Source organism: Pollachius pollachius (genome assembly GCF_949987615.1).
Source record: "Pollachius pollachius genome assembly, chromosome: 5".
NCBI classification, from domain to species: Eukaryota; Metazoa; Chordata; class Actinopteri; order Gadiformes; family Gadidae; genus Pollachius; species Pollachius pollachius.
This window is the reverse complement of record NC_136938.1, coordinates 20,482,580-20,494,757: the sequence shown is the minus strand read 5'-3', so window position 1 is coordinate 20,494,757 and position 12,178 is coordinate 20,482,580.

Sequence of the window (12,178 nt, the reverse complement as noted above, 5' to 3'; positions counted from 1 at the left end):
CCTTTTGGAGGTGGGTACAGTCAGGTGTATGGGTTTTAACAATTTTTCTAATTATTATGTTTTCGATTTATTTCTTTGAATCCTTTCATCCAGAGTGACCTACAGTGATATTGGATACAGGTCATTAATAAGCAAAGAAGAGCAAGGCCTCTTACTACTATACCACACTCAGCTTAAGTACTTTAAGCTTTTACACATACTGTAGTAGCATTACATATTACGTAACCTATGTCTTACCTTTAAGAGCTCTTGTCTTTGCATGTCTTTAAACACACAGAACTTGATCTTACCTTCTCTACCTGGGCTGTGACTTGTCATGAAAAAACACGCAGCCATTCTTTGTTCAAGAAAACTCCCCATTGGCAGAAGTGCTCTAACAATTCAGTGAATGTAAGCTCACATATTCATGAGATGTCAATAGTGTGGCTTTGTCTGCTGTGCCAACGATCTCCATGACTAATGGCAATTTGATATTTATTCCATCTTCTGCTGCAATACCGTGAGTGAGTGCACCCTTTTCCGTTTAGCCATGGTGACACCTCCACCGCGTGCCCTTGTATGCGACTAGACCGCGTCTTCCTCAGCCAAGGTAACGTCGATATCAACGAAGGCTCGGATATCTTTAACGTCGCCATTGTATATCGCAGAGTCGCAAACCTGTGATTTTCTTGCTGGCCCTTAACATAATTATAGCAACACACTGAACAAAATGTTAATTATTCTTTGATTAACATGATGCAAATTATAATCACGCTCATCAAATGCTGCTCACTAGGACAAAGATGGTGCCCGTCTGAATTATGCTTCCTTTCTCACGTTTGTTTTTTTCTTTAGCTCCATCTTTCTTTGTAACGTTCTTTAATTATTTCTCCCATTCTTTTTCTTTCTTTCTTTCTTTCTTTCTCGCAGGCTTTCCTTCTTTCTTTCTCGCAGGCTTTCCTTCTTTCTTTCTCGCTGTGTGAAGTGTCAGCCTCTGTGCATTTGTGAGTGTGCACAAGTGTGCACTCTTTTAAAGTGACAGGCCAACTGTTGTGAAATTTAGTGGACATCTGGACTGCTTTCAATACTGCTGATGGTTCTCTTAAGACACCTCAGACTGTGGCGAGAAATAAGATGATACATGAAACGTTTGTGTGTGCGTACGTACGTGTGTGTGTGTGTGTGTGTGAGCGTGTCCTTGTGTGTTTTTCCATATGTGTGAATCCGTGTCTGTATTTGTGCTTGTGCGTGTTTGTCAGTAGATATCAACAGTCTCATCAATCTCATCTTGTCAGCCTGTGTCCCTAATGCTGAAATCAGGGAACGGTGAGGGACAGATGTTTGAGTGCTTGCGATGGGTGAACACTATACAAGTAACTCCTGCATAATCATCTTGGTGGGTAGCAGTAACTGAAGAAGTCAGGTATATTTAAATACAAGCATAACATTTTTTTCCCCAACCAAGATAAAACAATATAACAAAAATATTCGGTTTTTGGTAAGCGGGAAGCTATTGAGTTTGCTGAATAGTTTCCTCAGTTTTTACTGAAAGTAACAGATGCAAACACCATCAACAATCAAAGGCTGTATGCCTTGTAGCCTAACTACCCCCAGCTGCTGTAATGAGATGGTTAATGAACTAAAATAACACAGAATAAGATCAGATAGATTAAATACGTTGGGACATATTGTGTGCATGCATCTTTGTCATATCACCCCCTGGACATGTTCGGAGAGGAATTTGAAGCAGTTGGTGTTAGTCTTCCAGCCTAAAGGTTTAGGGTTCGAACCCTAATAGCCACAGTTCACCTGTGGGCATCAGTGATGCCTTAGCCCTACCTGCTCTTTAATTCTGTATCTATAGATATAGACATCACTGTGTGATGCTTGGTTGGCTCGTTGAGAACATCCATTGGTTTTATAATCTAAGACTGGACTAACTCAGTATGAAGTTGTCGTCTCCCTAGCAGACATATGTTGGCTATGGGGCATGCTTACCGCATGCTATTCGTAAACCAATCCCACACCCGGTCTCTGATTCCTGATTATTCTAACTCCTGATCCTTCCTCCCCCCTCTGTACACTCTGTTTCCTTCTCTGCCCGTCCCTGTCTCTATGTCTATCTGTCTCTCTTTCAGTTTGCCTCTGTTTCTCTCTCTCTCTCTGTCTCTCGTTCTCTCTATCTCTCTCTTGCTCGCTTTTGCTCTCTTTCTCTCTGCACTCTAAATCCTTCCCTTGTGTCTTAAGACACATAAAACACAAACTACCTATTTTTTTGCCTCTCTTATTCACTCTGTTGCCCCCACACCACTGCGAAACACCCAACGCGCACACACACACACACACACACACACACACACACACACACACACACACACACACACACACACACACACAGCACACGCCTCTGTGTATTGACAACCCCCACTGCTTAATCCAGTGTATGGGGAGTGTTGCTGCAGACGGAATTAGGTGGATAACATTAGAGAGACCCCCTTGCATACCTCCCACTAGCTAGTCAATGTAGATCTATGTGTGTGTGTGTGTGTTTGTGTGTGTGTGTGTGTGTGTGTGTGTGTGTGTGTGTGTGTGTGTGTGTGTGTGTGTGTGTGTGTATGCAAGTGTGGTTCTGTTTGTGTTTGTGTCCATAGTTATTTTTACCCCTGGCTTAGTCACAATTGATCCTGTAGTCAGGGGAGGTAACATCTGTCATGAGCCAGACTAAATGAAGGATTCAATTTGAATCTGCTAATGATTTCCGTAGCTTTCAGGTACTTTTAGCCATTTTTTACAACGTGGCCTTATGTTTTGGGACTCATTTGCATAATTCAGAAAAGGAGAAAGCTCCAGGGTGCGTGTGCGCTTTGTGTTTTTATCCAGCGGTATGATCACATAATGCTGTGGGTGTGTCCGTTACTTTGTCTGTAACGGACAAACGTACACACTGATGTTAGACTTCATTTTGACCTAGACCTTTGAGTATTTTCAGCTCTGTGTATGTGTGTGTGTGTGTGTGTGGGGGGGGGGTACATTGGCTGTATTCAGCCAATGTAGTAAGTTGCCCTTCAGTTACACATAAATGAACACAATTCATAAAAATAATACTTATCCATTATCAATCGTCATAACAAAGTCAACCATTCCCTTGTAAAGCTTTCAAATAATACAAATCCCAAATTCCTCAAACGTCACTGGCCTGTGATTAATCACGTTTTATGTCATAATATCTTAAATAAAATAAATAGCTTTGACCAATTTTGAAGGCTGAAGCCAAGATCTATGATTGAAATGCACCCTTCTACCACCACAGACCACCACTGCCTCCCAGATGGAGGTCTAATGGGATTCCCTGGTCAGCAGACCCAACAACTTCTACTTAATTCTCATGTTCTTACCAATTTTACTGTTCTCAAAGAATTCTGTGCAGTGTATATAATTTAGGGTTTGTGGTGCAGACCTCATTCAGCTCTAAATGAATAATCACTTGTCAGCTGCAGAAAAACCCAGCCGCCACTGTCAACAATCTGTCAGGGTGTATAAAAGCAACATGGATATGGAAACTCTTTCCCTCCCTCGCTCCCACACTCTCTTTCCCCCTTAACTCTCTCTTTCTCCCTCTCTCTCTCTCTCTCTGTCTGTCTGTCTGTCTCTGTCTCGCTCTCTCTCTCTCTCTCTCTCCCTCTCCCTCTCCCTCCCTCTCTCTCTCTCTCTCTCTCTCTCTCTCTCTCTCTCTCTCTCTCTCTCTCTCTCTCTCTCTCTCTCTCTCTCTCTCTCCTCTCTAGTCTCCCTTTCCCCCTCAGTTAGTCTACATCATGTGGTGTGTGTCCACTTCTGACTGGCATCAGCACTGTTCAACATTCTACATTATGGATACTATAGTACTATGAGCAATGGAAATAGTTCATGGGTTTAAAGTGAACAAAATGGGACCTAGCTCTAGAAAGATGGCCACTTAAGGATCGACCAGATAGAGACCTTCATAGAAAAGCAATGTTTAGCCAGATCCATCCTCTCTAATCTGAAGGCTTATACTGTTACCGACCTAGTTGATGACCCGATTCATTTGCTATTGCTTCTTGATCAGAAGATAGTTTTTGGCCGGCTGGTTGATCGATTGATTGGCAGGCCCACTGATTGGCTCGCTACGGTTGCTAAGCTGACGGAGCAAGGTCAATGACAGATGATTGATTCGTTATTTTAGCAGCTAGCTGTTTCGCTCACACTCGGCTAATCGTACTATATGAAACCAGAACCGTTAGCGATTAGCATTTCACAGACTGGGAAATTACAAATGCAATGCCTATTTTAAAGTGAAAAGTTATTCCCTTATTCACATCTTGGAAATAGTGTTGAAATGGTTATGTAATGCATTGTAATACAATTGAACTAAAAAAGTTGCTGATCCCTGACATCAGCAATTTTTGTTTTAAAGTTTTCTTTCTCCAACATATTTTATTAATGATGTGTGTCATTTTTCCTTGTGGCCCTATATTGATTATGAACATGAATTGGGTATAAAATATTAATGAGTAAGTATGTTATCATCATTAAATAGATTTCTGGCATGAAACTGAGGACAAGTATTATGACGTTATTACATTTGAATTGACTCTTTGACACGGTTGATTTGTTTCCACAGTAAAGCTTTCAGAAATAGGTGAACAAGGCCGGCGGTTCAAGCTAAATAGTACACCAAAAACAAAACTAAATGTAGTCAATTAAAGTAATGACCGATCTCCTTCCCATCCCACTTCCCCCCCGTCTCTGCTCATCCTCTAGTCTTTGGCTTCTCAACATATGTTTCTTTCTGTCTCCCTCTCGCTCTCTATCTCTTACCCTCGCGTCCTCTGCTCAGCGCTGCCTTTCACTAATTAATGAGAATCCAAGCAGACCATTTCTCATCTCTGATGACCAGTTTTTCATTTCTTTAAGTACCAATCTTTCTTTCATACATTTCCCTCAAACTCCTACTGCTTGTGCTCGACCACGCGTCCCTCTCTCTCTCTCTCTTTCTCTCTTTCTCTCTCTCTCTCTCTCTCTCTCCCTCTTCTTCCCTCTCCCTCACATACAAAAGCTACTATCTTCAATCAAAAGAAAAATCGACAATGGCTTTGCCTTTTTTTTTTTCTTGCACCTTCAGACATTGATAGGCTTTCGGACTTCCTTCCATTGCCTATACACAATAGCTCTTTATTACAGACTCAAACACACCAAGGGTGCAGCGCGGCCTGTAGACGATGACCCTATGTCATCCCTTTTTGACAAGTTGATCAACAACTAAGTTATGAGTTGTGCGGCTGTCAGTCTGTGCCATGGAGCCACAGACTGAGCCAAACCGCGAAAGCCCTGTGCTCTCTGTTCTCCGTAATGAGGGCCTACACAAACATCTACTGCCCTGGTCGATTCGGCACCATGGATACATTACATGTTTACTGTACGTGGAAGCTACCAAGCACATCACTCAGTGTTGTAGCAGCAGCACCTCCAACTCCAAGGCATACCTCTGCACCTCTCTTGTGTGTACTGCAAGTGTTCTGCACCTCCCTTCAGAGTATTGAAACCTATATGGGACAAAGGGTTATCCAGAAGGAGATCGTGGGACTGAATGATGTCCCCTCGTGGAGATGACTACTCCGCGCGGACCACAGTCAAACCAGGATTAAAAGATAAGGCCTTCAAGGGGAATACCTGTTAGCACAGTATGCTAATATGTTGTGAACTACCATGCAAGACAGTAAGTTATGCTCAAGTAATCATAAAAAAATCATTCTCCGGGTCAACTTGGTGCTGGCGTACTCTATTGTTTAAAAACAAATCTGCTCAGATATTTTAGTAAACCAGCAATCACAGGTTTGGCAAAGAAAGCCTAACAGCTGTTTCAGGAACAGCTGAGGGCTGGAACAACGATCCGTGCCATGTTTGTGTTTTTGTCGCTGATTGATGTTTTGTTTTTAGCTCTTCACTAATTGATGTGAGCTAGTAAAAAATAATAATTTGATCCAATTTAGTTGTTTTGGTATTTCATGGAGTTTTCTATAAAAACGAATAGATGTGTGCGGACAATCTGTTTCTGAAAGTCAATAACTTCAAGGATACTCACCACTCTGAAGCGCAGAGATGGTTAGGGGTTGTCACATGTTGAACTTTTGTAACTGATCGTTGAGCTACACCATTTAAACTGAATCGGAACCAATTCAAACTAATACGATTTCTGTGCTTTTTTGAGGCCATTTTGTTTTTGTGGGATTTCAGAAACCCAAATGAATAAGGGGTTTGTCCATCCTTGTGAGTCCATCCTACTGTGTCTGTCTCACAGAGTATGTCAGACAATCCCTGGGTGGATTTTCTTCACAGCTGCAGGAACGATGCATCTTGACACTGAAATCCCATACAAAGCAGGGACATCAATGACTGGCTCTGCTTAACGTCCTCAGCTACCTCAGCTAGTTCATACTGTTCGCAGCGCGGTCTTGAAAATGTAGGCATTTATTCCCTCCCCCAGCAACAAATCATTTCTTGCCTCGGGAAGAATTTAGCCTGTCTGCATGAAATGACCCTTAGCCGATCTGCATTTCATCATCTACTCTACCACACACACACATGCACACACACACACACACACACACACACACACACACACACACACACACACATGCTGTACTCTCACACACACACACACACACACACACACACACAGGCTGTACTCACACACACACACACACACACACACACACACACACACACACACACACACACACACTCACACACACACACACACAGGCTGTACTCACACACACACACACACACACACACACACAAACATACACACACACACACACACACATGCACACGCCCTCTAATGTTTTCTGCCGCCTACTTGTGTATAATTGTCGCTGCTTACTCGGAGGTACAATGTGAGATTTCTGGGTCTGTTTTGTGGGATGCAGTTTGCTAAAGGGAGCAAATGTATGAAAATAATATAACGTTAGTTGTGACTTTTGTTTGTGCACATGTGGATTGTATGTTTCTGCCTGAAAAGATTAAACAGACAGAAAAAAAACAGCTTAGAGGGAAACGCATTGTCTTGTGTGTCTTAATCTTGAAGCCGACTGGTTTTTCAACCTGCAGGGGGCGATGTGATTATGGTGTCACAGGGCTAAAGCGCCTCTCCAATCTGTTTGGCATCTAAAAATAAGATGGAGAGAAGAAAGCATGCTTTCCTTCATTGCCTATAAATATCCTAAATTATTTTTATGGCACTCCTAAATGTGTCTTGCTGCTGCGTTTGAGAATGAATATCAAGATAATAGAGGAGCATTAGCAATGTTAGCCTTAAACTACTGTTACAGAATATTACTCAAACATTGTCTTTATGTATCATACGTGGTTTGAATGCCCTGCAACAACTGCTGCTTGAGACACAACCAGACAGGGATGATGGCTGATATAAACCCTATTGTATGGTTCTACTTGGCTCTATCTTTTTTTTTAATGCTACAGATTAGTGCCGCATTAAGTTTGGTTCAGCTGCAGGCAAATTGGATAACTATAGATTAATATAGGACCACTATGTGTGCACCCCAGACGCATCTCACACATTTGACTATATATTTAATCAAATATATATATATATATATATATTATTGTATACTATCTGCTCAACAAAGATGTCAGAAATCTTGGCACGGAGGAAAACATTTTGAATCTGTTTCTTAGAGGAAATTAAGTTTGTGGATATTCACTAGTCTGAAGCTCAGGAACGTCAGAGGTGAAGGTTAGCTTGAAGTCATACATTGAACTCTAGTGACTGACCGTTAAGCTATTCCATTTAAACCGAAGAGGAACCCATTGAAACTAATATGATTACTGTATAAAGTAATTACAACGGCCTGTCGTGTGAAATGATTTATGCTGAGTAGGCACACTCATCCATGGCTTGTATATATGTGTGTGTGTGTTCCTTATCTTCTAGTAGATCTCTCTGGCTCTCTCACTCTCTGGCTGTTTCTCTCTCTCTCTCTCTCTCTCTCACTCTCTCTCTCACTCACTCACTCACTCACTCACTCACTCACTCACTCACTCACTCACTCACTCACTCACTCACTCACTCACTCACTCACTCTCTCTCTCTCTCTCTCTCTCTCTCTCTCTCTCTTTCTCTTTCTGTCTTCCCATTCTCCCTCTTCGACTCTCCCCCTCACTCAGCATCTCTCTTTGTCTCTTGCTGTCTTCCTAACAGATTGTTAATTGGTGATTATCACAGTAACTAAGGGTTAGATGGGAGTGCTTATGGCATGCCAAGGCAGCCGACACTGTTGTAATGATACTGTCTGTGTGTGTGTGTGTGTGGAGATGTGTAAGAGCACTGCTGAATAATGTATAACTATGACATAGTTTGTTAAAGAGGTGTGAGCGTCACATGTGTGCACGTGTGCAACCTCGCACCCAACAAGACGGCTGCTGCAGCCCCTCTCTGTAGCATCACTCCGTCCCAATCTGTTCCTCTGTGTTGTGCAGGAGAAACCACCCGACACACACACTCACACACACACACACACACACACACACACACACACACACACACACACACACACACACACACACACACAAGCAAGTGCAAACGCAAGAACACACATACGCACGTATATGCGCACACACACCCTGGGATGCAAGAACATACACGCAAGCACACACACACACAAGCAAGCGCGCACGCAAGAACAGGAATGCGCACGCACACACACACCCTGGGACGCAAGAACATACAGGCAGGCACACACACACAAGAAAGCGCACACCCAAGAATAAACGCACACACACATGCATTGACGTCAAGACACACACACACACACCCCCACAACCAGACATATTTATAGAATGACACCCGGATATATATGCACCCGCGCTCTCCTAAACGCCCACGCATACATGAGGGGTACAAATAAACAGCCGGAGAAAGAGCCGGGAAGGCATCGCTGCAGAGAGAAGAAAAGATAATCAAAGAGAGGAATTTAGAGGGGAAGGGGAGCAAGCCACAGAGTGAAATGCAAATGCATACGAAAAGAAAAACTCCCACTGTTGTCCCAATCAATCTTTTCTTCTAGCGATGGAGTTGGTACAGCGCTTTAAGATGCAGTTTGTATGTGTGGGGGTGTGTGTCTGTGAGTGTGTGTGCATGTGCACGCGTTTGGAAATTTTTGTAAATTGTCTTTGATTCACATTGCATAATTATGATACTGCAGGTTGGTAAACTGGTCTCATAGAAACAGTTGCTATAGAAACGACCGAATATAAAGCACCCTCCCTTGCAACAAAGTTTTAATTTTTTTTCTTGTGAGGTGTGAAGGCAGGGATTCTCCTCCCTTCATTTTCTTGACTCTATTCAGTTCTGCGTCTATTGTTGTTATTATTGTCATTGATTTTTTGGTTTGAAGTATTAAATGTTTTGTTTTCATTAACAGCGGTAGGCCTATCATTTGCTGTCTAGTATTCTATCTAGTAACAACAAAGTTAAGCGACACTTTAACGATTCAATTGCGACTGATCAAAAAATATCATGGATGTGGTTTCCTTTGGGGAAAGAATTGTGTCAGTTTTAAATGGGTCCTTTTTTATTATAAGCTTAAATTGGTTTGATTAATTGCCTGACTGAACAACGGAAGAGAAAAGGGCAAATTAGCGACAAAAGAAAGGCAATATGGAGAACAGTAATTGGAGTCAATTCAAATGTTAAATAAAACTTTGTATTTATAAAAGGTAAAAAATCGAGGATGCTAGAGCGGGATAAGGTTTAGAGATCCTCAGTGTTCCACAGCATCACAGATAATGTATGGAGGCAATGGCTCACTGTTAATACCAGCTCATTGGTTAATAACTTGAGTTCATAGAGTTCTAATGGAATGTCCTCACAGACCTCTGTGCTTTCGAACATGTTGCGTGTGTGTTTTGTACAAATAACGTCCGATCTCACTGACAAGTTCAGGCACACAGAGCCTGAATAATATTTGTTGGGAAATCCCAGCCACACGTAGGTAAGCTACAGTGAATGCAGCCGTACGGACGCATCATCCTACCTGGTCGTAGCCGTCCTCAGCGGCATTACCACCGCTAGCGGACGACCACCGCTAGCAGATGACTACCACTCTATTGGATGACTAGCAACCATCAACATAGTAACCGCTTCTACATTTAATTTTGATAATTAGGTACATTTTAACCCAGATAAATACTTTTGAGACTTAAGTTAATTTCATTTCAGCTACTTTGGAATTTTTCCTCCAATGTTCTCTTACAGATTACTTAAACTTTTACCAGCGTCACTTTTAACTAATATATCTGTACTTTTACCCTTGTTTGACTTTCTACTACTCTATACACCCCGGGCCCAGACGTTTGATAATTTGTAAACTGGTTCACAACGGCAATCCCACTTCAATCAAATATTATGGGAAATGAACTCAAACTATAAATACAAAATCATACAAAAGCAACATCAGCAACATTGTCCTCTCTGTTCAATCACCTTTGCATGTTTTTTAATTGTTGTCAGTCTTGCAGCTCTTTGCTTCTGGGGCCGGTTAATTAGGGTCATGTTGCTCACAGAATGCATTCTTAAAGATAATAAACTTCTTAGTTGTCAATCTCTAGAAATGTGAACCGAAACATTGGCCAAATGTAAATGAGGGAGGGTTCGGCCCTCACTTTGTACTGAAGGGAGGGAGCTCAACCTTCAAGTTCCACCCACATTAACTTCCACTCAGACACCTGGTGTAGACTAAGCTGACTAATTGCGAAGATACGCCACTCTCGGTTAGTCCTGAGAAATGTGCTGCATTTGAACGCCACTTTAGAATCTTTTATTCCTCCATTAAGCTGTTGGTGGATGCTTAATAACAACCTTAACTTGGATTTTATGAATACATTTACTAATTCGATTTATATATTCCTGGGGCTTCATTGTTAATGCTTTTCTTAATGGTTGTGTTGTATTTGTCCTTATGGGCCACTGTACAATGGTGATTAGCAACATTTGCAAATGTAATCTTTGGTGTGTTCACGGTTTGTATAAAGTCATAACAAAACGCTCAACAGAAAAGCTTAGTTCAACATCAGTCTTTATAACCATGCCAGCCAGCTAACATTAGCTCAGCAAAGAAAAATGTTAGTTTTCATCCTGACATCATCCTCCAGAAAGAGGACCATCGAAGTTGTGTTTCTCTTTTTTCTTTTTAGACAAACAATATTCATTTTTTTCTCTCTTAATTTGAGTAGAAATTCAACAGATTATTTTCTTTTATATTTTTTGCACAGTGAGCGTGATATTTTGCCCGACACTTCACTCTACAAAACTGAGGCGTGCAAATGTAATGAATGTAGTAGCCCCAGCTCAATGGCATATTTTTTTCATCAGGCGTTAATATGAACATTTTCGAAAACATATATTATTTAGAGTTTTTGAAGCAAACCGCCAATCATAGGATTAAAAAATATATAATACAGAGAATAGAGATTTAAGCACAGCAGAAAGTAGGTTACTGTGTGTGGTCATGGGAACGCAGTATTGGTATTCACACCATGGAGCAATTCTAAGATTTCACCTTCACAGCCTATTTTTACAGTTAATACGTTTTTAAAAGTATCTTAGAAAGATTCTCACTTCACTCAACTGTGTGTGTGTGTTTGTGTGTGTGTGTGTGTGTGTTTGTGTGTTTGTGTGTGTGTGTGTGTGTGAAGAAGCAGGTGCACTGAAGATAACACCCACTATAAAAACAGCAATAACAGAACAAACATGTGCCTCTCAAAATAAAATGTATAACATAAACACAGTTATCTCTCCCAACAACAATGTAAAAAAGAAAACAGCACATTGGTAATGACTTCGGGTTGTTATTTTCAAACCAGTATCACCAGTAAGGTCTAGCATCACATTAGCCGCTCTGACACTTAACTCTGAATGCTTCTGTAATCTGGCTGCAGTTATTGTTTCCGCTGTCAGAGACGGAGAAAAGGAGACGTAAACAGCACAGAATGATGTCTGCCCTCACTCCGATACGTCGGCCTTTATGGTTGAAACAGAAATGCTGCGTTCATTAGCAGGCAAGCCATGTGTTGGCTTGTTTCGAGCCTTATCAGGCACATTTGAGAAAACACTGCGACGATATAATCCGAGGAGTAAATGTTGCCCGGTACAAAAAAGAAC